The following is a 23,126-nucleotide window of genomic DNA, read 5'->3' as shown; positions in this document are numbered from 1 at the left end:
AGTTTGCGCGCATGATCATTGGTAATTAAGCGAAAATTAGAGATGTTGCTGTTAGAGATAATAACCTGGCTCTTTGGTGTATGAGAACATTTATGCATTTTAAAATCACTGGTGCTTAAATAAATGAATCGCAATGATTCATTTATTCACCACTCAAGATTACATGATCACAAACAAAACAAAAAAGAGTCCATATTTTTACCCTTTCCTAAACAGATTTGAGGAACACACATTTCTTTGGAATGAGCCTCTTGATTAGCTGCAACACAAAACCAGATTGTCTGGATTGAAAACCCCCCACTGTAAAAAATCACAACATATTTTGTTTTGTCAAATCAACTTTATAATAATTCATTTAGTTGAGATAGCTTATTATTTTGAGTTTCTGATGATTAAATTAATCTCCTTCATTGTATTAACACACTTTTTTCCAGTTCAATCAACTTTTTTTTAAGGCAACCCAGGTTACTTACTTTTTTTAAGTTAAACCAACAATATTTTTTTACAGTGTAGTAATCACAACATTTTTTTATTTTGTCAAATCAACTTAAATAATTTATTTAGTTCGGATAACATATAATTTTGAGTTTCTGATGATTAAATCATTCTCCTTCATTGTATTAACTCACTTTTTCCAGTTCAATGAACTTAAAATTTTAAGGCAACCAGGTTACTTATTTTTTAAAGTTAAACCAACAGTATTTTTTACAGTGTGCATATATTATGCATATACTGAGCTGTGTAAGAACCCTTGTACTATATGTCTTATGGTTTCATTTCTCTGCTCTTAAATGAAAATGAAAAGTCACACTGGCACTGCTGCACTATTATCCCTCTCCCATAGCAGTGACAGCCCTTTTGCCTGGATCAACCTACCAGTTCCTATATTTCTGTTGGCCTGGCTATGTTCCTAAGTTCCTATGATTCTGTCGGCCTGGCCGGGGTACCACCGCGGCAGTTGAACCATTTCCGATTGTCATAGGAGCCCCAGTCATGGCACTGCCCAGAGTCCTCCTTCCTGTGTCTGGCTCTCTGTCTGCGGTACACGAGTGCACCGGTAGTCGCTCGGAACGCCCAGTCGCAAGATTTACAGCCCTTGTTCAGGTGGCTCAACGGAGGCCTCGCTCCATCTGAACTTACCATTTGGTTTTGGTTTCCGCTCTCTGCCACTGTGCCACACCTACTTCATGTTTGAGTCAATGAGCGCAGTGTGGCTGAATGGTCAAGAACCCTAGAGTTTTCTCCTCTCGCTTTTGGCCCTGATATTTTATTTCATTACTGCTCCTCATCCTTTTCTTGCTTTTTCCATGCATGCCATTGAGTGAAATGTTCATTTTTACATACTTGACTTTTGCCCAGAGATGAGGTTATCCCAACCCTGGACTCTGAGCTCAGTGGATGAACTACAGTGATGTTTTCAGTGCTGAGATTTCACATTGGACACAAATGGAAACCAGTATACAATACAATACAGTATATACAAAAGTTATCAAACATGAACAAAATATACAAGTATATACAAAATAACGAACAGTAATATATAATAAACAGCATATACAAAAGTTATCAAACTTTAAAGGTGAAGGGTGTAATTGTATAAATATACTGTATATATATATATATATATATGTATATATATATATATATATATATATATATATAATGCATTTGCATTTACCATGCTGCATACCATGCATTTCAAGACTGCAATGTATTTTCTTGCCCCATATATTTTGCAATATATTTTGGATGTATTTCACAATATAATATTCAATATTTCAAAAAAAAAAAAAAAAAAAAACCTTTCCTTAAGTTTCACTTTTTACAATATATATATATCAATTTATTATGTTTTTTTTGACAAAAGGGTACAGGATTTTCTCAAGAAAAAAATTACTTTTCACTTGAACATTAAAACAATATACAAAATAATTTATTTATTCTGAATTTGTATTCTGATATTGATATTTAAGCTTGCAGCAGTCAATCATTTACCATTTAAAATGCTATGTATTCATCACAATTAATTTTACAAACCAACATAGTTCGGATTTCTTTTACGTAGTTTTGTTCTTAGATTTAAAGGATGAGAGCATGTCCCACAACCTGTCCAAATGGGATGAGCAGCCTTTAACGTCAACAACAAAAGATATGGGAAGAATTTTTTTTTAAAAGAGTAGAATCTTATAATTTATTTTCCTCTCAATTATATGGTTAGTTACGTAAATAGTTTGACGTACTGTATGTCTCCCTCTTTTAATTTTCAGATAAGAGCTGTTGTGTTGCTGTCAAACAAAGCCTCCAGGATCAAAGCTAAAGCTGCTTTGTTCTTTCACTGTCTCCATTTATTTCCACCATGTCCAATGACAGTAAGTGGGACAAGGGACTATATGGAGACACTGATTAGGATGAAACATGTGGTAGAGATCACCAGTCACTATCTGTTTAGGGAAGAACACCCTCAAACCCACAATTATCCAGCTGGAGCTGTGACAGGCCCTATTATGTCTTACCTGGGGCTGGATGCATGTGAAGAATTAATCAGACAAAGAAGAAGCTATCTGTATTTTTGGAAAGCCTTCATGTCTCTGGCTTTCCTCAGGCATTGGTAATTAGGCAGGAGATGTGTGTTTCCCCTGTATTTAAAACTCTAATATGTTGCTATTTAGACCTTCAACATCGTGGAATGTACACTGCATGACGCAAAGAACACAGGTAACATTTTACATTACAACTCAATTCATTAACATTAGTCAATTAATTAAGTCTCATGGAACAATGAACAGCAATTTCTAACTTACTTTACTAATCTAGGCAGGGCTATTATCATTAACCAAAAAAATTAATGAATAATTCATTTAATAGAAATAGCTAGTTAAAATAGCTAGTTGACAAAGCAAAATATCTCATCTTTGTTTAAACTCGAAGTTTAGTAATAACTAAAACTAAAAAAACTAAAATAAAGTTCTAAAAAAAACAAATTAACTAAAAGTCTATTGTTATTTCACGTTAGCTATTGTATTAACTAATGTTAAGTATATGCTCATTTTGAAAAGTGTTATCATAATACAATTATTATTATTTTTTTTATAAACATGCTGTTTGCAACCCTTTTAATTTTGGAAATCCAACTTATTTCAGAGTGAAACAGGATGTTACATGAGGCGGTAAAATGCAAAAATCCAATATGCCGAAAAATGTGTATTAAGAAAGTACATACTGTATAGCATCGGTTTTCATGTATTGCTGACCTTAAGATCATCAGTCCAAATCTGCTAAATGAGTGTTAATTATTATTTTTGAGTGTTACTTCCATTCTCCGTGGCCATGTCATGTGCTATGTGTGAAATTCAATGATGAAACAAAATGAAAATGCTTATTGTGGTGAGGATTAGAAAAGAAAAAGCAGTGGCTCCGCGACATTAGCCATTAGCAATCATTCTACCTTTTTTTTTTTTTTTTTTTTTGACTATTTAAGCCAGTGTCTTGTGTCTTGGACAGCAGAGTGGCATATACCAGATATGACTTTCTCCTAGATGGCAATGAGATTAAATGGAGTAATCTCTAGAGTTATAGAGAAGATCTTGATTTTTTTTTTTTTTATTCGCACTCCTCCAAGCAGGATTCAAACTGGGAACGCTGAGCACTATGAGGTAGGAGGGCGCTAAAGACTAGCCTCTAGTATCAATGAATCTCTTGAGACTAGAAGAGTGAGGTTTACTTGCAGCTATTACTAGCTGGCCTCCTTTACACTCACCCTCCTAAACCTCACTCCCACCTGGGTCACGGCACCACTGTAGCCCCTTGAGTTCTATTTGCACCGCTCCTAGCAGGATTCGAATCAGCGTTTCCACCTTTGGAGGCGGGAGCCCTAATAAGGATGCTAAAGACTGCAGCCTCTAGAGTCTAGGAGAGTGTGGTTTACTCAAACAGCTCTTACCCCCTAACCGTTACTCTCGTCCGGGTCAAGGCACCAATTCTCCAAGTGGGATTCGAACCGGTGTTTCCAGCATGGAAGTTGGGAGCAATAACAAGGCCGCGGCGTCTAGCATCAGTTGCTAATATGCCTCTGGAGGCCAGTGAAGTGAGATTTACCCGCTCAGCTCTTACTAGCTGGCCTCCGTTATATCTGCAATCAAAAGTCAGAGTAGGTTCTCAATATAAACTCAGTATACTTACCATAAAATGTTTTTAAACCCAAATGATCTGATGCTATCCACATTATGTGTATGTCTATATTCAATAAGTGTCTCATTTATGCACATTTTTTAAGGAAAGAATTCAAAGTCCCCTGTGGCCAACATGGAATATGAAAGGAGGGCAAAGGGTATGGTAAATCGTATGTGGCTAAACAGAGAAAAGGAAAGGAGGAAAACTCTGTAGGGGTCTTTGACTGATTCAGATTGTGCTTTAACTGTACGTTGCCAACCTTGTCTTCTGAATTTTTCGCTTGAGTTGTCATAGGATTGAGGAGCTCAGGAGGTGCTTATTTGTGCTAATTAGTCTTCAGTGGTAGCAGCCTCTCATCTGCCTGCCAGCAAAGCCCCGGCCCAGCCTGTCCAGGCGGATTTGCCTGACAGATGGTAAAATCGTCCCCATCTTCCAGGACAATAACTCATTTTGGCTGAGTATCCTGACAAAGGTGGAGCACCAAAGTGCCAGTCTTTGGCCCTCCTCTGAAGCACTGAATGGTGACTGGGCAAATCCCAACACTTCATCTCACGGCCTGCAACAAGTTGTCAGATCCCAGTCCCGGAGCGACAATGTCCTGTTAATGCATTTGCGGATTGGTGTTCTCTTTCCACTGAACAGCAGTGCTGGATTCCTACAGTAGGAAGAACACATCATACAAGCACCTCATTTTAAAAGCTGGCTCGGTGCAATTGCGAGTGGTTTCTGTTGAATCACAGTAGCGGTTTAATTGCATAGCAGATCTGGACTGTGGAACATCACACCTAAATGAATGGAACATCATTCATCAGATGCATGCAAAGTCATGCAGCTGAGCGAAAGGAGTTTATGTTTACAATATTCATAACATGCTGACCTTTACCAGACTCAGTGTGCGGATGGTACTGTCTGGGTGGATGGATGGGTGTGGGAGCCAGATTTTCTTTTTTTCTTTCTTCCAACCACAGGAAAGCTTTAATCTGGAACTTTCTGAAAAGTGAAAGGAAGGAATGTGTTATAAATCCCATTGGACACTTTGTGCATGTAATATTTGCACGTATGTATGCAATTGCCATGACCGTTTCTGCTAGTAGATACACAATTATGCAGTACAAAAAAAAAGCATCTTTCTCCATGCCTACAATTCTGGTATATTAAAGAAGAATTGTGCATACTGTATTGATGCTGACTGGTGGGACATCATAAGAATGCACAAAAACTTCATTAATGACAATTCCGAGCTGTATTTTGAGAATTTGTTGGTCCATTTTAATGCTTTTACGAGGTGTCAAAAAGAATAAATAAAGCAAGCAAGCAAAAGCCACTGGCTAAACATTTGTATGGAGCCCCGCAGCAATTTGGTAACACTTTACTTGAAGGGGTGTGCATAAGACTAACATGACACCTTTAATCACGACATGACACATGTTGCATGTTTGTGACAACTGTCATTAAGTGTCACATCTTGACATAAACCAAAACATCATAACCTGTCATGTGTCTTTGTCATGACAACTTGACAACGTTGGTTTGATTTTTAAAATAAAATCAAAATGTCGGACAGGAAGTTTGTCTGACTAGGGCAAAATTGGTATCTATGTTCTATCTATTGGTATCTATGTTCATTGGTATCTATGTGCCAATGCATTCGTAAAATATAGCATTTAACGACAAAATTCATAATGGCCGATGCCCAAAATGGCCGATATGGGAAAATTGGGTGTCGTTCGTCTCAGCATGCTGCACCAAATCTAAAGAGACCAGTTTTGTTAATATTTTGGCCAAAAAAAGTTTCATATCTCCTGACAACTAGGTGGTTCTGCGCCAAAACTGTGCAGGTATAGCGTCAGGTCATGCTTGTCATAACACACACCAAGTTTAGTCACCAAACGCTAAAGCATTATATAGCCTCATCTATAGCTTTGAGAACAGTTTGTTCAATCAACTTGAATTCCTTAACGTTTTGGTTTAAATTTTCGTAAAAATCCAACCCGATCTCACGACCAAGTCGTACAAATTCGACGAATGATTAAAAAGTGGCTAATTCGTAACAATTCATACGACCTCACTCGTACGAATTAATACGATTTTTCTAAATCGTACATATTTTACGAATTGGCCAATTCGTATGAATTCGTACGAATGACCTACCCCTGCCCCTAAACCTAACCATCACATGGGTTTAGGCAAATCGTACGAATTAGTACGAGTGAGGTCGTACGAATTAGTACGAATTAGCCACTTTTTAATCATGCGTCGAATTCGTACGAATTGGTCGTGAGATAGTGTTGAAAAATCCTATCAAAGACCTTGGAGTAGTTTAAAAAAGTAGGTTTTTCAGAAAATTAAAAATGGCAGAAACATTTTCATGACATAATAGGGTGCAATCGAATCGTCAAGGAATGAGAGGAACAAATATTTGATTTCTGTCCCTTATTGTTCAAATGTTATTAGTATAATAATAATTATAAAATAATTTGGACAGTTGGTGGTACTAGAGGGATTGTACAAATTCGCTATGATGACAGTTCAGACTGTCCTCTATCTGTGTGGCAAATTTCATAACTTTCCTGGAAGCGATTCTATGGGCTGCCATAGACTCAAAAGCAGAAGAAGAAGAACAACAAGCATGTGTTAATGGAACAAAAAAGTTACTTTCTAAAAATAATCACACCCCAAAACACTTAAGTTCCCAACACGACCGGCCTGCTCATAGTTTTACCACAATTACACAAAATGACTCTATTTTCTCTCCATCTTCATAATTTCCAGTGAAGTTGTAATTCATCAGGTTGTGTCAGCATCAAACAGACCGGCAGGAAAGAGGGTAACGCCTCGTTCTATTTTAAGAACAAATTATTCCAGGTACACTTCCAAACTTTGCGCCAAACATTTAACAAAGTTCCCGTAGTGGACACCTGACATCAAGTCACAACAACTTCTGGGCTGAAGTCAAACAGACGCTTCATGGTAGATGCAAAAACGTGGCCGGCGTGCAATGTATAATCAAATTCCGTTTAAACGAAGGTGAATAGAGATTGGAATGTGAAGGGCTATAAATAAAGTTTTATGTCCTTCCAACATTAATAATGTCATTGGATAGTAATTACTGAAATAAAAAATAAATGACCTGTTAGACGTGCAATAAGGTCACTAAACTGCCGAGCAAATATGACTCACCCAGCTGCGTGTGGGGTCTCCGTTTCTGGGATGCCATTTCAACACTCGTTTACTTGTTCAAAGGATCCATTTTTACATCGTCCTAATGGCTTCTGAGAGCTACAACATGCATTTGGGGTTTTCTTCTTCCAGTTCTTTTTAGTAAAAAAAAGTTGTTGTTTTTTTTTTCTTGGTTTTGCCCTCTCCTTTGACACAGTTACAAAATGACTTTAGTTAAAAAACTGTACTTGGAAAAATATATATGCATAATTTCTCATTAAAGCTATTATAAAACACAAATCTAAAAAAAAAAAAAGGAGCAACAAGTGATATTACCCATGTGTGTATTTAATGCCACAAAGGAAAGCAACATTCCACTTTTGGCCATGCTTTTTCTAAAATAATGATATAAATCTCAGAGTACAGCTGCAGAGGAAGAAGGCAGGCAGTGATGGATGATGCTGAAGCAGTTTTACAGTTGAGGCCGATTTCACGCAAAAACAGCAAAGTTTTTCTCTATGGCAAACATCACTATTAATATTGCTCAAGATCTTAAAAAAAAAGCTCCGTGTGCAATTTGTCTTGCACTGTTTGTGTTACAGACGTGAATGATTCCTCAAACCAAGCGGCTTGCTGAGGAGAGGTGTGCTGTTATTTTTCTAAGAGATCAGACTTATGATTTTCATCTGATGGACAATAAATTAGGTGAAAAACAGCCCTTACCTAAGACACTGTAAAACATATTCGGATAGAAAACAGTTATTTTAAATTGTAATAATATTTCACAATGTTTTACTGTATTTTGATCAAATGAATGCAGCATTGGTGAGCATAAGAGATTTCTTTAAAATGCATCAAATGTATATTTGCACGCAGGTTTTGTTGATAACAATACACAGTTTCAAATCAAATTTTAGCAGTAAACATCGAGGTGGTTTTATTTGTCTTGTCATTCCTAAATTAGTTGACCTGTAATGCTTTCCCATTGCTGCTCAAGGAACTGGAATTTAATTTAAAGTTGGCATTTGTTGGTTTTGGTGCACGTGTTGCCAGCTCTGCCGCCACATCTCTCAGCCAGCTTTGGGAAATTTTGTCTTAGTCCAGCACAGGTGGTTCACATTTAGAGGTGAGGCTAAATATAGCATGCGAAAACACAATCCAGGTGGTTTTTCCAGTGAACAAAGCTGCTAATGCAGAGCCATGCGGCTGCCCCCTCCCAGGGTTTGTTTAATGAACAGGATCTCTGGAGTATAGAGGAAAGATACAGAGCTGCCAGCTGGGCACAGACCGCTGATAATTCAAGTCTATTGGTCAGAAGCACAGAGGGCAGTAAATGACACCAATCAAGGCTTTTGGTTTCAGTGTTGAGGAAGCTATTTTGAAACCATACCTTCCCAAGCTAGAAACCACTCATAATTTAAACTAGTTAAACTATCATGCTTAACATCCATGTTGCCCTTTTAAAACAGCAGCTACAATGAAGCTATTTAATGAGAACATGTCTTTAAAAAAAAAAAAAAAAAAAACCAACAACTATTCGATGACAATTTATTTTGCAGTAAAAGCAGCATTTATCTAGCACAAAAATAATGAGGCTCTCAAAAGAACCGCGATTAATCGTTTGACAGCCCTAAAAAAACGTATCTTCTAAGAAATCATAACATTGCATTTATCCTTTGTGTAAAATCCAATATCTATTGCTACAATGTATATCTACAATAGATGCAATGCTACAATTGCTAAGTATTATGTAAACCTGATTTATATATTTGTTATTTTATATTTACTGAGGGTGAAATTATGATAAAATGTTTATTTTATTTCATTGTAATTTGAAATAAGTTTGGTGAATATGTATTTTTTTTTCATGCATACACCTCATTTTCAGTTGTGAGTTGATGTGCATTGGTCAATTAAGAGACTGACAAGTTTGTGATCCAATCAGATTTGCGGAGGGGAGGGAAACAGAAAAAGTTCGTGAGAGAAGTGAGAAAGTTCGAGAAAGAGTTCGAGAGGGAGAGATGAGAGAAAAAAAAAACGCAGTTTCAGCGATGTCTTTGAGTGTTTAAAACAAGAAGCTGTCTTGTAATCAGAAGTAATGCTCATATTTCTTCGTTAAGGAAGTGACTTGTTATAACTTTGGACTGTTTCATGTAAGTTTGCTGTCGTTGCATGTTTGGCTCGGCCAGAGTTTAACGCTGTGCATGTTAGCATACTTTCTAGACTGAAACTGTTGTTGTCATCTGCTTAATCCGAGTGCTTCAGGATAAAAACGCAGACTTTCGTTTCCCGGGTTGGAGATCCAGTGAGCGTCCGGTGAGCGTCGTCCAGTGACGGGCAGGCCTGTTGTCCACGGAGACATCGCATCACGTGGGACTCAGGACCATTTCAGTGTGATGAATGCGAATGTGTTTCAACGCAAACTAGCAACCAGATTGAGGTAACCAGTTAACTCAAACGATCTTTTTGTTTAATCTCTGGAGCGAAGGGGCCAGTTTCGTTTACTCCGAATCAGGCCTGTGTAAACATTCAAGTGCACTAACGATATCATAACAGTGTTTTTTTCCCTTTTATTTTGATTGTTTTTTTTGAGTATTTGGAAAGCTTAAAAGGGTTAATAAAGCTTGCAAAAGTTATACAGAGTTATAAGTTAAGATTCATGCTCATATGGTTAACTTTAGTGAGTTAAATCAATTCATAAAGTGACTTAAAATTGAATATCCGGGCGTGATACTGTACAAAAGTGTTTAGTTGCTGTTAAAAGTAAGACAATCACAGAGGGTTGTTTTTGACATATTTTATTTGTTTCAGTTTATTTACATTTGTCAAATTCCAATTTTATTTAATTTCATTTAAATACAAAGTCTCAATCCCATTGACATTTAATACAAGTTTTATTTGCTTTATTTGTGTGTGTGTGTGTGTGTGTGTGTGTGTGTATTTTTGCAGTTTAAAATGTAATATGTAAACAACTCATGCACTATAAGTAAACTGACTGCTTGTATAAAGTGATCCATTGGAAGTTAACCTATTAGAAGACAGGGTTAAAATATCATTATAAAAGAACTCGAAATAATAAATAATAAATAATCATAGAAAATAATAAAAGAACTCGGGTCCCTATCAAAGACTCTGACCTAGTGTAAATGGTTGGTGGATGGGGTTACATAAAAATACTTAAATACATTTCAAAAGCGTGGCCAACAAGAGAAATGTTAATTCGAAATATTCTCATATTGCATTCCATATCAAAAGAATCAATAAAACACCACACTACCAAAAGTATCATCTTTTTTGAGCAACATTCTTAACTGCTGAAATTCTGATGCTTTTTTTTTGGCTGAAATGTGTCTCATATTGAATTACAATGTGAATTATTAAAACATGGCTCTTTTATGACAAGCTCACAAAACAAGCCCAGGAAAGCATTCATTTTTCTAGATTTACGAGTCAGGTGCCTTCAAATGTTATTGGGACATGCATATCTTTACAGCATCAACATCCCTCAAATATTTGAATAGTTCTGTTATTCCTGGGAACTGCAGCACGAGACAAACGCTCCCAGTGAAACATGTTTTGGATAATTTAGCCGTCTCCTGCCTTTGGTCTGAGGAGACATTTCGGCAATGCCACAGTGGCCACAGAGGCCGTTCTGTTGGCTGCTCGCGAAGGAAGAGTCTTTGTGCCAGGCCACTCTGCCCACTTCCACCCTCCACCTCGTTCTTAAAACTAATCCTGCAGGCGGATCTTTCTCCATCACAGTCTGCAGCGATTCTTCCCCCACATTTCTAGGCTGGGCTAGTCTAACAGACACAGGGGTTTCTAAAAGGTACAAAGGAACTTTTTAGGAATCTCCTTCTTTTTTTTTTTCTAGAAGAATCTATGTCAGGATTTCATTTTATTGCAGGGTGCAGCCTTCTCCGTGTTGCCGTCTGGATTTCATGTCAACCACATGTTGGATCCACATCCAGACGGCTGAAAATACATCTCACATTTAAGGCACTGTTATTTTCCCCAAGCACTGTCCACGAAAGACAGATAGATTCTGATCGAATTGCAGTTTCGCTAAATGATTGCCTTCCTCTTACTGTGTACCTTTCCACCCTTTTTTTTAACCTGCTAATATCATTCAGGTGTGCTGAAGTCTCCGATATTAAAGGAATCGTTCACCCAAAATGAAAATTCTGTCATGATTCACTCACCCTCATGTTGTTATGAATCTGTATGCTGTTATCTCTCTCTGTAGATAACAATGTAGAATATTTTAATAATCTTCACATGGACAAAACACACGCACACCAAAAAAATTGGTCTAGACTTGTGTGCGCTACATTCCAAGCCTTCTGAAAGGCAACTAGAAAACGGCCTGTAATAATTAAAACGTAATTGAGAAGGGTACAACAAATTGCCGTGGCTCTTAAATGATGCCCAATTGGCACTAAGGGGCCTAAAATGTGCCAAGAACACATCCTGATGATCACAGTCCATGCAAATTAACCAGGTAAAGGCAGTTTTCTGTCAGTGGTGTGAGACAGAAGCAGTAACACTGTTTGTCTGAAAAATTAAATACAGGGAGAGTGTTTTTGAAACATCTTGCCATTTCAGGCCTAGGTAAATATACTTTGGTATTTTCTTACCTATTAAAGTAAATGTAATTTAATGTAACAGTACCTCCTAAAAACATTCCCACACCATTACACCACCACCACCAGCCTGCACAGTGGTAACAAGGCATGATGGATCCATGTTCTCTTTCTGTTTATGCCAAATTCTGACTCTACCATCTGAATGTCTCAACAGAAAACGAAACGAATCAGGTGACATTTTTTTCAGTCTTCGACTGTCCAATTTTGGTGAGCTCTTGCAAATTGTAGCCTCTTTTTCCTATTTGTAGTGGAGATGAGTGGTACCCGGTGGGATCTTCTGCTGTTGTAGCCCATCCGCCTCAAGGTTGTGTGTGTTGTGGCTTCACAAATGCTTTGCTGCATGCCTTGGTTGTAACGAGTGGTTATTTCAGTCAAAGTTGCTCTTCTATCTAGCTTGAATCAGTCGGCCCATTCTCCTCTGAGCTCTCGCATCAACAAGGCATTTTCGCCCACAGAACTGCCGCATACTGGATATTTTTCCCTTTTAACGCCATTCTTTGTAAACCCTAGAAATGGTTGTGCGTGAAAATCCCAGTAACTGAGCAGATTGTGAAATACTCGGACACCAACAACCATGCCACGCTCAAAATTGCTTAAATCACCTTTCTTTCCCATTCTGACATTCAGTTTGGAGTTCAATTGATTTTCTTGACCAGGACCACACCTCTAAATGCATTTAAGCAACTGCCATGTGATTGGTTGATTAGATAATTGCATTAATGAGAAATTGAACAGGTGTTGCTAATAATAATTTAGGTGAGTGTATTGATCACCCAGATTTAGACAAACCTATATTGTATTTATAGAAAGCGTTCACAGGCAAGTTAGCTTTATGTATTTCCCCAGCCTTGAAATCAGGCACATATAAATGTCAGGAAACTCGATTCCTGGCTGCATGCCAATATCCATGGATCACTGGATCTTTGCTAAGTTGTAAGGAACACTGTATCGAGTCAAACCTTTAGTGTGAAATAATAATGGTTATATTAAATGCAGTCATGAGCAGTCATCAGTCTCTTTTGCCACTCAGTCCGGCAGGGGGGGAGTGTTCTGGGGTTTAAGTGACGTCAATGCATACCCTCTAAATATACCTGTGTGTGTGTATATATATACAGTATATATATAGTCTTCTCTCTGTTCTGCAGGTGCCAGATGTTCAGGGTCGGGACTCGGAAGGCTAAGCTAGGCCTGGTTGGGATGAAAAGTAGCGATTGAAATACAGGTGGACACCTTAAGCTCTGTTAGTCATGCACAGCGAGCCTGTTAAGCACTTCTTTTGAGTCATATTACATCTAAAACGAAAGTCCTACTGGTTAGGTGATGAACAATGTGGATCTATCAAAGCTGTGCGCATTCAATCACTGAATAGCTTTTCAGCTGTCTGTCAACTTCTATGATCCTCTTCTAAAACAAGGTGTGCATTTTGAAGGCATCATAGATTCTCATTCCTGTTTGTGGTTTAGGCAGACAAAGAGCCCTTAAATAGATGGGTATGTGGACTGGTGCATTTTTTTTTAAAGGCTTCTCACTAATTTGCCACAATTAAAGTACACTAAAGTGTCTGTCACCTTCTTTTCAGAGACAGCGAATATCCAGACAGCCAGAGCAGCCAGACTCCTTTGTGATTTGCCCCACAGATTAAAATAACAGGGTGTTCACTCACATCTTTACTGGAAACAAATAATTCAAGTATTCATGAACAATGCCAAAAGCTTTAATTGGAATACATTGTCCGCAGTTGAGAACTTTGGAACAAAGGAGCTGTCTAAATTTCTGAGTCTGATGCTTTGCAGGATGAATCTCATGAATTTCAATCCGACAAAGGCACAAAAAGACATTATTATAAAAAAATCTGTCAGTTAGATACTCCTGTGATGCGTCTTTCCATTCTCAAAGTTGTACATGACCTAGATTTCTGGAAAACCGAAGCAAAGGGTAGGGAAATGTTGTCCGATCTTGTAGAAATCACAGCACTTTTTGCGGTTAATGATTAAAAAGAAACCACTTGGATCTGACAATTGAGTAAGGTAAGTTTTTGTTTTAATTTCAGGGTAGGTCTGTTGTCAAATGTTTCCTGTCTTCAGTGGTTTTCAGCTTCGACTCAGTCGGTCATTAACTGACAGCTCAATTTATCTCCTGTGAGATGATTCTTGTAAAGACAAGGATGACAATTGAGATGAAGCTTCTCATTTCAGTCAATGCTTGGCCAGAGGATCTGCAAACATCAATATCGGCCTGTGTTTTTTATCGACATAAAACTGACTATAGCCACACACGTTTCCATTACCCTTCAAATTGCGCAAATTAAATTGCGAATTGAAATTGGTCCAACGGAAAAACGTCAATTTCACAAAAACTCTTATATATCGCGCTCACTTGAGGTGGTTTTCAGGCAATTCAAAAAAATGAACATTTTGCATTTATATAGGTCACTTTGCGTACATAAGTCAATCATTCTTTAAAGATGACGTGGTATGTTTGGACAGATGCAGTAAAAGAGAAAATCCCAGAAACATCTCAATTTGTGCTTCTCCCAAGTACAAGGGGCTTTCCTTGCCATTAATACTTGGATAACAAGCCTATGTCTCCTTCGATTAAAAAAATGGCTAGTGCGGTGACTGGGATATATAAATATGTAAACATCCCAAGATCCGTGGAATGAGTTATCGCAAGAGGAAAAAAATACATTTAGTCGCATAACATCGGTTAATGGAAACGGCGTCATTTCGCAATAGTTTTTTATCGACATTTAGAAAATATCACAAACGTTTTGCGCAAATCTGAAATGGAAATGTGGCTTATGTCTCACACTCACAACATATTATAACATATTAAAAATACCAACATTTTTTTTTATTTATTTTATATAATTATTTTAAATAATTATTTAAAAATAAATAATAATTATTATTTTATTTTTTTTGCATCAAACAGATAGCTTTGTTTGGAAGATAAATATCGATATCAAGATGCATGTCATCATATGCCGCACTAAATGATGTCAGAGGCCAAACCAGTTATTAAATAAATGTAAATCATTAGGTATTATAAAAATACATTTCCACATGACTCCATTTAAGTGAGTTTAAATGCTTGGTCCCTAAGCAATAATCAGTATTTTTTTTTTTTTTTTTTTATATATTCATGAAAAAAAAAAGTTTTCTGTACATTATGTAGTGTTATGCTACTTATATAATCTTAAATAAGCAAGGGGTACTATGCAGTACGCATGATTGCCACATGCTGTTTGTCTCTGGGATATGGTAACAAATCGAGGATGTCATAGTATAGGAACATGACCCTTTTGTTTGTCTTGTTTACTGGACATCTGTTCTCACAGTTAATTTGCAAGCAGGACAGAGGGAGATAAGCTAAAGAGGTCTATTCCATTCCCATTCATCACAATAGCAGTTGGCATCTGTGCTCAGGCTTTCTGAGCCAATCATCAGAGCCACAGGATGTCATGACAATACTGACCCAAAACTTTCAAATTATACTGAGCTGTGATGTGAAAGGCAGAAGGTAAAAACAAATATGAATCTATTTTAATGACATTAAATGAAATCAAAATGTAGTTAAATTATCTGACTCAATCTTTTTTTTTTTTGTTCACTTATGAATGATAGTGCACTTGGAAACATTGACAAAATAAGAAATTTACACTTTCTCTTCAGAGAAAATGAACCAAACATATTTAGAGTCCCAAGAATGGTCTACATATTGATGAATTGATTCTACAGTAACTTTTCTATATAATAATAATATTATATCCAATTTGGGTAAAATATGGACGAACACAGCATTACATTTTTAACCCAACGGTTGGGTTTGTCCATATATGTGTAAACAGGAAGTGCTTCTGGACCAGTGATGTTTGCATCTTGCAAAATGGTCTATATATATATATAGTGTTTTACTTTTTCAAAATTACTTTTGAGTTAGTCTAAAGAACGAACAGTCTGTGACCTCTTGTGCTCAGACACAACAGACTCCATGACAGCCAGCTTAAGAAAAGGTGAAGGTCTACTGCAGTGATCCAGACAGAGAAAAGGGCAAATCTGCCGAACGGTTCATATTCAGAACCCCAGGCATTTATTGCATCTGACAGTAATGATGTTGACACTGTCAGTGCCTGGTGGCATGGCACCAACAAGAGCCAGCCCTTAGAGTGGTTTGGCTGATCACCTTGCAAGTAGTCCAAAACCCTCTACTGTGTTTACATCCATTTCACTGCACAGCATGTGTGGCCTTTGCGAAGCTTTGAGCCCACCACTCCACAATGAGCCACAGTCCTGCTGGAAATTAACGCGTCAGTCTGAAAATACCCAGCCCCGGTCGCCAACCTTTAATAAGGCTCTAACAGGTCTCACTCAGTGTGTCCTGGCCCAGCCGTGCTCTCTGACTGTGGCCGTTGCCTACACTCTGCGGTGGATGGGCTGTCTGTACTTGGGACGAATCCTACAGCTCATTATCGGCTCTCACTTCATGCAGGTGAAGCTTTACACAGAGTCCTAACCGACAACTTTACAGCGAAAAGGCATTCGCCTGCCCACACCAAAAGCAAAAATGAGAAGTGATACAACACAATCACAGCCAAGTAGAATATACGCTACTGTTCAAAAGGTTAGGGTTGGTATGATTTATTTTTATTTTTTATGTTTATGAAAGTCTCTTGTGATGATAAAAAAATAAAATGTAAATATTTTAAAATGTAATTTACCCTTTGATAGCAACTCCACACTGTAAAATTTGTAATCACAACATTTATTCTTTTGTCAAATCAACTTAATTTATGTAGTTCCGATAACATAATATTTTGAGTTTCTGGTGATTAAATTAATTTCCTTCATTATATTAACTCAATTTTTCCATTTCAATAAAGTTAAAATTTTTACGGCAACCAGGTTACTTAATTTTTTTTAAGTTAAACCAACAATTTTTTTTTATATGTCTTCAGTGTTACATGATCCTTTAGAAATAATTATAATATGCTAATTTGGTAGTAAAAAATGTCTTATTGTTATCTTATTGTAATGTTGAAAACTTGGATACATTTTTCCAAGATTTTTTGATTATTGAATAAAAAGCAGAAAAGGATTTATTTGAAATAGAAACTTTCTGTAACATTATAAATACCTTTACCGTCACCTTAGGTGAATTTAAATTTAAGAAAGGTACTTTATATTTATATAAATATATCTATATATAAATATAAATATATATATATATATATATATATATATATATATATATATATATATGAAGAGTTCAGATGCAAAAGCCTCTAAGTGCCATTTGAAATTTTCTTCTAGAATGATCATTTTTATCAAGCTTGTATATTTAAGTTCAGTAATTTCACTTAAATGGCAATGAAGATTACCTAATAATTGTCATTTAAGTGAAATTACTGAACTTAAATATACAAGCTTGATAAAAATGGTCATTTTAGAAGAAAATTTCAAATGGCATTTAGAGGCTTTTGCATCTGAACTCTTCATATATATATATATATATATATATATATATATTATATTATTATATTAATTATTATATAATATTGTATACAAAAAGAAACATTCCCACCCCAAACCCCATAGTACCATTACATTATATATCCAAACAATTGCATTTGTTTTCTTCAATCAAACCCTTTTTAAATTAAGTTTGTTAGGTTTTAAAATATGAAGCAATACTGCAGATATGTCTTGGACACATTCTAGTTGTCAAACTTTGTGGAAAATGTTGTTCATATGATGAACTACACCAGTGTTTATTCCTCTGGACACCTGTATGAACTTGATGGGAACTGCACGACTTCATGCGTCCATGAAAAATAATCTCAAGACCAATTTATTAAAAATAGTTTTTAACCTCTAATGCAGTGAAATTGAATATTGCGTGTGCTGGTCCATTTCCACTCTCTCCTTCTACGTTCCTGACAATTCCTCACTGTGAATATTCTTGATCATTTCAATAAGGTCATCATTTTTAGATTTGTTTTCTTTTTCTTTTTTTTTTTGCTGTATGAATGTGCAGGTCTGAGTTCACCAGCTTTCATCTAGGTCCTTGAGTCAACTCATTCCCACATAAAGTGCGTAGGCAGTAGGCACCCTTAAAGAGAAAAGCGGGCCACCAGTTGAAGACACTGCTGTCGCTGTAAAACAAGCCAAAGTCTTCTTGAGCCAACTCTAACAAATCCTTCTGGACTTTTCATAGTCCTTTTAACTTTCAATTCTTTCTTTTGCTTGTCTGATACGCACCACGGCACCACAATTAGACAATGCAATGCCACACAAGTAGAGAGATACATTACTTTCTTCTTTCTATCTCATTCTGATCTGCACAAAACACTCCATCAAGTATTTAACCTTTCGGTTTAATTACTGGAGCCTTTTTCTGCTGACTTTCTGGGCTTTAACTGCCGACGTCATTCGCTAACTGCCCCGGGCTGCAATACTCTATATTTAACAAGTGTCATACAGGCCAACACACAGAGAGAGAGTGAGATATAGGAACATGTAGCGTCATGCAGAGGCACATGGTGACTAGATGCTTGTTGCACGTCTTTAGGACAGAGTTCTGTTGCACTACAAACTTGCTGACTGAGTGAGACTGAGAGGTTTTTCAGGGTCTCACGTTCAGCCGCAATTGATGCTCTAACAAATGATCATCTTAGGTGTTGCAATTAGTTTACCAGACATATATTTTAAATGAGCAGGCAGGAAACATTTGCATAATAAATGAGATCGATTGCGTGGCCGTGACGCAGTCAGCTTGGTCCAGTTCCCGCTGTGAAATCGACCATGCCCGGATCATTGAGCGTCTAGCCACGTGACTGGAGGGAAACGAGTTTGAGGCCACCTCCATTTCTCATGCCGCGTGTTCAGATCCTCCTAAAGGTCTGTTTGCTGAGCTGCTCTGCTTCCAGTAACTCCGCTAGTGTTGCTGGAGCTCCCAGAAGCGATGCCTCATCGCGAGGCAACATGATTAATCGCAGCCTAATGAAGAGGCAGAGACTTCAGACGTAAACTGTAGGACGCCCCACTGGCAGTGCTCATTAAACCAGAGATGCTGATCACTGTGCCGGGGTGGCTTTGTCTTGGCAGGGATGAATCTGAGTCACTGCTAAGTCACTCTTCTGCGCGCAGCATGGGCAGAAGCGGTAGCGACGCGGTGATGTTTCAAATGGAGCCTTCTCAATTTTCCCTCTGCGTTTCAAGTGCGCTTGACAGAACGTCTAGGCAACTGCTGTTTTCTTTAAGATAACAAATGTCAGAAGGGTCTAATTAGGGAAGGGACAGACACGGCGAGGCCTTTCCCTGCGTATATGCGTGCCGATTCGGAAAAAAAGTTTGGCTCTTTTGCTCCCTGAACTCTGCAGAGCATTTCTCTATCACCACACCCGACTTAAGGCCATTGCACACCGAGTCCGAAATTCGCATCCGAAATTTTCGCACGTTAAAAAAAAAATTCGACCTCACGTTATGTCAGTCACGCTTGCACACCGCCTCCGAAACTTTCGTCCGTCATAAAATTAATCGGATCGGGTTCGATTTTCTGCGTTTTTCGCATCCAGAGCCAGCATTTTGAGAGGTCTTTTGACAATTCAGGGCCAGGGGGAGCTCGTCCTCAAATCATTGCACATATGCGCCGTGCTTTCAGTTTCGGTTTTCAATTCGATCAAGTGTTTATGTTCTCTTCTCTATATTGGATTATGAAATTAATAAACCTCCCCTTTCAATCAGATTGAAATTTAGGATCGAATAAGGTGTGATTGAGCAGCCTATTCGATAACTAATGTATTATTTGGGCACAATATACACAATAACAGCCTAGCTGTTCTGTCTGCCCAGCGCTTCCACCGGGCCGCGCGCGGGTGTGTGTTTGTCCGTGTGTGTGTCCATACCTGGTCCATTTCAGACACACTGCCAGTCTCCGTTCAGAATCGATTGGTTCACGGAAATTGGTGGTCTTGTTTTTAATATGTGGCTCCAGAATCGCTAGCAAAGCATCGACCTGTCCCACTGACATTCTGAGGTAATAATTTTGAATCGCTCAGGATAAATTCGCAACTCCTTGATAAGGAACTCTCCTTCCTCTCGGCGCAATTTCAGGATTGGATGGACGCAATATTTTCTCTTTCTTCCCTTTTCAATAAGAGAGAGGGCAAAAATCATCCTCACTGCTTGACGAATCCATTTGGTATTTTTGCGTTTTTTCCCGCAAAGGTTTAAGAAATACGCAACGGACTCGGTGTGCAAGGTTTCTATGCGTGACGAATTTTTAAGCTGACGAACACGAAAATACGCATACGAATATTTCGTGCTCGGTGTGCAATGGCCTTTACACTCACACTCCATCTCTGTTTCAAGGAGCTGTTCACCCACAAATGAAAATTCTTTCATCATTTATTCACCCTCATGTCATTCCAGGCCTCTATTCTTTTCGTTTTCCCATGCAATGTACATTGAAAAAGGCAGAGTTTGAGACAAACACTGGGGCCAAATATTGTACAGGCTTTAGCCACAGCATTAGAATACAGAGAAATTGTGCCGATTTTTAAACGTTTGTGTAAAAGGTATGTTTTTTTTTTTAATTCTTTTTTTTAATAAAAAAAAAAAAACGTGATGTGGAGGCTGTCAACTCTGTTTAAAAAATATTGGTGAGCTTATTGAGATAATTATGGTACACTGCAAAAAAGATGACTCCTTAAAGGAGTAGTTCACTTTTGAAAAAACTTTTGCTGATAATTCACCCCCATGTCATCCAAGATGTCCATGTCTTTCTTTCCTCAGTCGAAAAGAAATTAAGGTTTTTGATGAAAACATTCCAGGATTTTTCTCCTTATAATGGACTTCCATGGGAACCAGGTCCAACCGAGGTCCAAACGACAGTTAATAAGTTTCAGATGCAGCTTCAAATGTTTTTAAACGACACCAGACGATGAATAAGGGTCTTATCATGCGAAACGATCGGTTATTTCAAAGCTTATTCCAAAAATGTAACTTTTCTAAGGACAAATGCTAGCCTTGTAATATACTGTGAGGCACGTTTGCAACGTCACATAATACGTAATTACGTTCAAAAGGTCACGGGCGACGTAGCCGGAAGTACAGAATCAAAATCGTCCGACATCGTTGTTTTACCTTTTAATTCCTTTTTTGTAAACGGCGTTTGAGTTAGTTTTCACGTTCAACCTATGCGTTCAACTTGTACATACCTCGGTTGTTCTCTGACTCTGTACTTCTGTTCTGGCTATGTCGCCCGTGACCTTTTGAACGTAATTATGTATTATGTGACGTTACAAACGCGCCTCACAGAATAGAGCAAGGCTAGCATTTGTCCTTAGAAAAGTTACATTTTTGGAATAAGCTTTGAAATAACCGATCGTTTCGCATGATAAGACCCTTATTCATCGTCTGGTGTCGTTTAAAGACATTTGAAGCATCTCTAACTGTTATAACTGTCGTTTGGACCTCGGTTGGACCTGGTTCCCATGGAAGTCCATTATAAGGAGAAAAATCCTGGAATGTTTTCATCAAAAACCTTAATTTCTTTTCGACTGAGGAAAGAAAGACATGGACATCTTGGATGACATGGGGGTGAGTAAATTATCAGCAAAAGTTTTTTCAAAAGTGAACTAATCCTTTAATTAGTTTTTAGTTTCGAGAAAAAGAAATATCAAATATTTTACTTGAAGCAACGCATCATTGAAATACTAAGACAAGCTTACTTAGATTTTATTCTGAATAAATGTGCTTTGTCTAACTGCACCAACATATTTTTTTCACTTGTGTTTAACTTATTTATACTTTAAAAAGTATGAATTCTCTAAAAAAACATCCACTAAAAAGACTTTATCTTATGTATTGTTGTTTCTCAAGCACATTTATCTTATCAAAAATTAGACAACAATTAGAAAAACAGCCAAAGACACATTTCATGATTATGTCTGCTTTTGTTTAAGAAAATAATAAGATGTGTAACATCATGGGGGTGAGTTAAAGATGACAATGTACATTTAACTATTACTGTGATTCACCTCAGGCACATTCTCGGAGCATTTGTCTCTCTCAGTCAGCGTATTCAGAGGTCCTCAAAGTCAAGTCCCCTTTCTTGCATTTGATGTGGTCTGTGCTATTTGGGGAGAACTAGCAGGAAACTCAGTCTACGTACCACACACACATATGTGAATGTCTTGTGTTTAGTCTTTGAGCTGTGACCCAGCAGGGCCTGGATGTATTAAAACCATGAGAGGGCAGTGGGCTGTGACATGAGGTCCAACTCTGTCCACACAACCCTGGGGTTCCCACTGATGACATATATAATAAATGTTTATCAATTCAGTCCATTATTGATTGTCCAATTTTGGTAGCACTTTTCAATAAGGTAAAATGATCTTATGCTAGAAAACATGAAATAGCTAACCTCATTTTTACAGATTTTATTAGTCTTGTTTAATGTTAATTTTCAATACACTACCGTTAAAAAGAGTCTGTAAGATTTTATATTGTGTTTGAAAGAAGTATCTTATGCTCACCAAGAGTGCTTTTATTAAATTAAAAATAGGGTAAAAATGGTAATATAGTGAAATATTATTACAATTTAAAATATCGGTACTATATTTGAGTACATTTTAAAATGTAAATTATTTCTGTGATATCAAAACTGAATTTTCAGTGTCAAATGATTCTTAGGTAATCACTGATTTGGCACTCAAGAAACATTTCTTATTATCATCAATGTCAAAAACAGTTGTGCTGCTTAATATCCTTATGGAAACCATTATCCAGTTTTTTTTCCCCTCTTTTTCAGGACACTTTGATATATAAACACATTAATTTAAGGTGACGTAGTTACATTGTGCTTACTCAGATAAGTACCGAGTAATATCAATTAACAATGTACTAACAACAGAGTTACGATTAGAGTTTGGTTTAGGGTTGGTTGCATGTAATTATGCATAATTTACTGTTATTACTTTAGTAAGTAAATGTAGTAATGTGTAACTACGTCACCTTAAATAAAAGTGTCACCGAAAGAACAACATGTACAGTATATTTGGAACAGAAATATTTGTTTTGCAACAGTTTCAAGTCTTTACTGACGCTTTTGATCAATTTAATGCATCATTACTGAATACAAGTATGG

At 37.3% G+C, this 23,126-nt stretch overlaps 1 long non-coding RNA gene across 1 annotated transcript in view; it reads left to right on the top strand.

Annotated features, from left to right (window-relative positions):
* Positions 1-23,126, top strand: part of LOC148978393 (uncharacterized) — a 76,477-nt gene that overhangs the window by 16,254 nt on the left and 37,097 nt on the right. The window contains exon 3 of the long non-coding RNA XR_016169343.1: positions 9,595-9,769. This is a non-coding gene — a long non-coding RNA (uncharacterized LOC148978393). The remainder of the gene's footprint in view (positions 1-9,594; positions 9,770-23,126) is intronic.

This window comes from Pimephales promelas, chromosome 7 (assembly GCF_988280905.1).
Source record: "Pimephales promelas chromosome 7, fPimPro1.hap1.1, whole genome shotgun sequence".
Lineage (NCBI taxonomy): Eukaryota > Metazoa > Chordata > Actinopteri > Cypriniformes > Leuciscidae > Pimephales > Pimephales promelas.
Note: the sequence above shows the minus strand (reverse complement) of the source record. Positions and strands in the feature narration are given on the sequence as shown.